We start from the raw sequence: 5,946 nt of genomic DNA, 5'->3' as shown, positions 1-5,946 counted from the left end.
ATTGGAATTTGCTAGTGTCCTACAGTTAAATATAACTATTTTTCCTATGATGCATCTGAAATATTATTAATAAAATGATGGAAAAGAAAATGTCACAAGTCATTTGAAATATGCAGAGTAAATAAATAACACTTAAATAATAGGCATTAAATATTGTACATATGCCAAATAATAACAAGAATGCTTTCCTTAAAATCTGGAACTATGTCATTAGATTTTTTAAAAAGAAAAGTAAGCATTTATTTCCACATTTCTCAAATTAAGCTGGCTGAGTTTATTGCTTTGAGGGGATTGGTCAAAGAGACCAAATCTCATATCCTCATCTGATTCCTCCCTCTTTTTTGGCTTCAGCCTTGGCTGGGGTTGCAGCAGCAGCAGCAGGCACAGCAGTGATAGCAGCAGCCATAGGGACAGCAGCCACAAAACACAGATGCATCAGCCAAGACGCCTTGACCTTTTCAGCAAATGGGAAGGTGTACTCAGTCTCCACAAACAACGCCATGCCAAGAATCACTTGTATCCATCGCTGCAAGAGTGTGGCACTAACGGAACAGTCTGGTAACCCATCGGCAGACAACTGCCAACAGTTCAGACACCCTCTAAGAAGTGAGAGTGCGGTCTGCTCTGTGATGACAAAGATATTTCCAGGTTTGAGACAACTGCTGCATGATCAGCCCAAAGGAAAAGGCAAAGATGCTCAGCACGTTCAGCGCTGTGGCTTCACTTTGTCTCCAGTTTTTATCAGCTGCACATCCCTCAGAATTTCAATGGCTCCTCTGAAGATTTTAGTGATGATGCCTAAAGCCCGGAAGAAAGAAATCTTCTCAGGCCTCAGATCAGGGTTCTGAGCAGGCACAATAACTTCCCCCAGGGTGATGGCACCAGCCCAGGTGGTAGGCATCATATTCGCCAGCAGCATGTCCCTAATTTCAGTAAGGGCCTCCTTGGTGAGCATAAAACCCACGTTTCTCCCCATACCAGGTTGCAGTTTCTCCAGAGCTGGGTTGTTTTGCAGGTGTTCCCTGACGGCCTTGCACATCATGGGGTCCTTGCCTCTCAGGGCCACAGCCTCCTCTTGCCGGGCCATGTGGACCTGCTGCATCTGCTTGGAGCCCACATTGTGGGCTTCCACAGTGAAGCATTGTGGGTAACCATCCAAATGTTGGTTGATCTTAGGGTGATCTTAAGGAAGCAGTTGTCTTGCCTGGCCAACACGCGGCACGACAGGAATTGCAGCGCAGACTTTAAAGATGATGCGACTGTAATGAGACACCTGGCAGGAGAAGAGGTCATTAGAATTTGTTAAGGCTAACACAGCCTGATACGAATTAGCAGCGTATACATTAGAGAGAGAGAGAGAGAGAGAGAGAGAGAGAGAGAGAGAGAGAGAGAGAGAGAGAGAGAGAGAGAGAGAGAGAGAGAGAGAGACAGAGAGAGACAGAGAGAGACACAGAGACAGAGACACAGAGACAGAGACACAGAGAGAGAGACAGAGAGAGAGAGAGACAGAGACAGAGAGAGAGAGAGACAGAGAGAGAGCCACGTGTTTGTAAAAAGCAGTTCTGATGACAGAAGGATTCAGCTTCAGAGCTTATCATGTAAACCATCGCTTCAAGAGTGACTTGAACAACTAAGGCTAGGGGCAGTGAAACAAGGATACCTTCCACTGAGGACAGGCATTTTATGGCTCATCTGAGTCACGAGCATCTGCCCAGCAAGGAGTTTCTGCCACACTGAAACAGAGCGCAACAAACCAGCGTGAAAGAACGGGGGGGGGGGGGGGACCCAAACTCAGCCCGTGTACACGGCACTGGAAAAGCCACTGAACCAGACATTTATTTGTTCACCTCTACCTGCAGCCATGATATAAAGGTATAGAAAAAATTTAAACTGCTTTGATGAAATTATATTTAATAATAATTCACTGAAAAAAAAAAAAAGAGAGACCTTGTTTCCGTATCCAAAAAACTTTTAATGTGGAAATAATACTCTTTGCATCACTATCAAAAACCAAAAGTTAGATAAGCTGTACCTCATAATCTTTCATTATTTTAAAATATGGGTTTTAGCATGGAGGGTCCCAAAAAAAGTGTACATATTTGCATGACTGAAGACACTTTACTGAAACATAAGGAGGAACGGTACTTGTCATGTGTATGTTTAATATGTAACCAGATAGCTGCTGGGTGCATGGCCCTGTTATCGTTCTACTAGTGAAAAGAGAAAGAAACAAATTTTGGTATAACTTGTGATTTTTCTTTCCATAAAAACCTTTGCAAGTATTTGTCTGTTTACTGTGATTTGGAGTGAACTTCTATCTGGCATGTCTCCTTAAAAACCTCTCAAGAGTAAGCTTGCTTACAGAACTTCTGAGCCTTCTTCTTTGACGGTATCCTGAGATGTCATATTTGCAGCTACTCCATCCACACATTTTTTTGTTTGTTTGTTTGTTTGTTTTTCTGACTGCAATTCATTTCCTCACTAAGAATCAGAATCAACTGGGCATGGCAGTGCATGCCTTTAATCCCAGCAATTGGGAGGCAGAGGCAGGTGGATCTCTGTGAGTTCAAGACTAGCTTGGTTTACATAGTGAGCTGCAAGAAGTTGAGGCAGGGGAATTGCAAGTTTGAGTGGAGTAGGGACTGCCAAGAGAGACCTTGCCTCAAAAAACAAACAAACAGCATCTGTACATGAAAAGAAGGATCCTTTTCCCTCGGTGATATAAAGAACTTCATCATGAGGTATCCATCCTTCAATTAGGTGTGCTTATGAAGGAAACCCTGAAAGATGCAGCTGTGAACAGTTCCACTTTCAGAACTAAATGTTTGGGACCCTTTATAGTTCTTCCAACCCTGAGAGAGAGAGAGAGAGAGAGAGAGAGAGAGAGAGAGAGAGAGAGAGAGAGAGAGAGAGAGAGAGATGTTTTTACTGATGTAGCTTTTAAAATGGAATATATGAAAGTCTTGTCTTATACAATTTCATTTGTCTTTTCATGTTTAAGTATACAGTCTCAAAGTCCACCTGCCCACTTGAGATTTCTGCTGACATGTCAAAGACATCTCAAAGTTACTATCCAAATTCAGTGACGGTCTCTATTGTCCTAGTCAGTTTTCTTCCTTTATGACAAATACGTAAGACAAATCAACTTATAAAGGGGAGAGATTAATTTCTGAATGAAGGGCTTAGGGATTTCCAGATACTTTCAATTCATCTTGCATGTTTGAATCTGTGGCGATACTTCACACCAAAAATACACATTGGAGCAGAACCCTCTGCAGATCGTTAGAATGCCAGATAGCAAGAAGTGCAGGGTGCCAAAGACCTCTCATTAGACCCCAACCCTTCGAGGTTCCATGCCACCATAGCACTAACCCAGTCACCAAGGTCTGCTGATGGGTGTGTAGGACCCAAGCTATAGAGCTTTCCCTTCAAATAACCTTTCTTTTCTATGGCTTTCTAGAACCATTGCAGCAGATCACACTGTCAATAATTCAGGATCCCAGACACCTCTTCCCACTATATGTGTGTATGTACAATATATGTCTCTATGTGTGTTTATGTGTGTGCACAATAGGTGTCTCTGTGTGTGTTTATGTGTGTGCACAAGAGGTGTCTCCCTGTGTATATATTTGCATGCACAAAATGTGTCTTTCTGTGTGTGTTTATGTTTGTGCACAATATATGTCACTCTGTGTGTGTATTTGTGTGCACAATATGTGTCTCTGTGCACAAATCTCCCTAACTTCATACTTCAAAAAATTAACCACTTTTGAAAATTTCAAAAATATATCCTGAATATACCTGCTTCTGTAGCTACCAATTCAGTTCAAGCTACCACATTCTTTCACAGTTGACAAAAGCCTGCTAAAATCCACCCATCTCTCTGAATATATGTACACTGCTCTAAATACTAGTCTTCAGTTCATCAAATCATCTTTAAAAGATAGACCTCGGAAGGTGAGTTCAGCAAATAAACACTTGGAAGCCTTCTCATTTCTGTCCCTTTCCCTAACAGTAATGTCCAGTGCCTTGTGCCTCATGTACCTGGCCACATTTCATTCTGATCCTCTGCTGGACACACCTCCACCTCCATAAGGTCCTTGCTCCTGACAGATGGCACCAAATCATCACATTTGTCCATCTGCTTTGATTTGGCTGCTTGGCCATTAGAGAGTCAACTTACATATCCCCTCCTCATATGTTCTCGTGGCTACAAAATCTAGATTTAAACCTGAGCACATTCTGTCTGATGCTCCACTGATTTCTCTTCACAGCTCTTACTATTTTACCTTCTTGTTTTCTATCAAACTATCTCTGAACAACAACACAAAAAATATATATATTTCATTAGAGTAGGCATTTAGTCAGCTAACTCAACCACAGTATCTGTAGCAGCTAGATGTTGGTCTTAATGTTGAATAAAAATATAAGTGAATTCCTGGAGGGCTTAATAAGTATATTTAGGGCATTGGAAAGATGGCTCAATGGTTAAAAGCACCTCCAGAAGACCTGAGTCGGGTTCTAGGACTCATATCTGGCAGTTCACAATCTTGTCCAATCTCAGGGGATCCAACCTCTCTGGCCTCCATACTCATGCGCTACACATAACAAAAAATAATGTAAATAAATCATTTTTTAAAACTATATTTAGAAATGTAATAATGAGTAATGTTGTCTTGAAATAATTTGTTTAAGAACTATTTAAATTTAAGTTACAAAGACAAATACATGTATGTGATAGTGTTTCTGTCGTCAAAATATATTGTAGTGGCACAGGAAAGTTAACTTTTGAAACTTCCGGTTTGTTTTCTCTCTGCTTAATGATAACAGTTAAAACAGGGAGAAACCAAGATGGTGGTGCCCAGTGTGTAGCCTGTCTAGGGAGCAGAGGATTGGAGGTTGCAAAATCAACTGAAGGGAAGATCAGACCCAGCTCCCCCCTCCTGTCAAGACTGGACAACTCCTGGTTCAGGAATCACAAGTTTCGAGCACTATGCAGTCCTCTGAATACTGGCCAGGCACAGTAGGCCCCCTGGGGCACAGAGGATCAGGCCAGCAAATCTGAGTCTGGAGAATTGAGTTGCTCATGGGCCACAACCCATATTATCTGCTATCTGGATAAGGCCCATGGGACAACTGAGCAGCTTTGGCCTTGGATCTCTTTCTCTTCCTACCCACTGCTTACCAGCCTGGCTCATCTGGGCCATAGAGAACTAACAAGCAAAGGTGAGTCAGGTGCGGGTCACAACCCCCAACAGCTGATATCTCTAAGAGGCCTGTGGGACACCAGAGTAACTGGATTTGGGCTTGAATATCTCTCTCTCTCTCTCTCTCTCTCTCTCTCTCTCTCTCTCTCTCTCTCTCTGCCCATCTACTGTCTGGATCATCTGAGACATGGAGAGCAAATAGGCAGAGTTGAGTTGGGCACAGGCAACAATCCATGTTACCTATTATCTGGATAAGGTCTGTGGGACTACTGAGCAGCTGTGGGCTTGGATCTTTCTCTGCCCACCCACTGCTTACCAGTCTGGCCCATCTGGGTTACAGAAAGTGAACCGACAGAGATGAATTGAGCCCTGGTCACAACACACATTATCCTCTATACCAAGGAGACCTGAGGAGCATCTGATCAGGTCTAGGCTTGGAACTCTCTCAGCCTGCTCCTCTGCTGCCTGACCCAAGTGGGATGCAGACATAGAAGCCAGTAGAACTGCCAACACCCATTGTCCACCATCCTGAGAAGGCCTCAGGAAAGCTGTAGCAAACACCCTTCAGCCTGAAGCTCTCTGCTGGCTTCCAACCAGCCTGGCCCACGTGAGACACATGCAGACAGCAACCCCACTGGAGGAGCCTCCAGGCTTGCTAACTCCAGAAGCAACCAGATGACTAGAGGACAGCGCAAAAGACAAGCAACAAAACTCTGCTCCATATGACACCACTGGAAAC

The 5,946-nt window shown here is 43.3% G+C and overlaps 1 pseudogene; it reads right to left on the bottom strand.

Annotated features, from left to right (window-relative positions):
- Window positions 1-219: 219 nt before the first annotated feature.
- LOC127212402 (60S acidic ribosomal protein P0-like) lies at window positions 220-4,141 on the bottom strand (annotated as a pseudogene).
- Between the last annotated feature and the right edge of the window lie 1,805 nt (window positions 4,142-5,946).

This window comes from Acomys russatus, chromosome 30 (genome assembly GCF_903995435.1).
Source record: "Acomys russatus chromosome 30, mAcoRus1.1, whole genome shotgun sequence".
NCBI classification, from domain to species: domain Eukaryota; kingdom Metazoa; phylum Chordata; class Mammalia; order Rodentia; family Muridae; genus Acomys; species Acomys russatus.
This window is presented reverse-complemented; position numbering and strand designations above follow the sequence as displayed.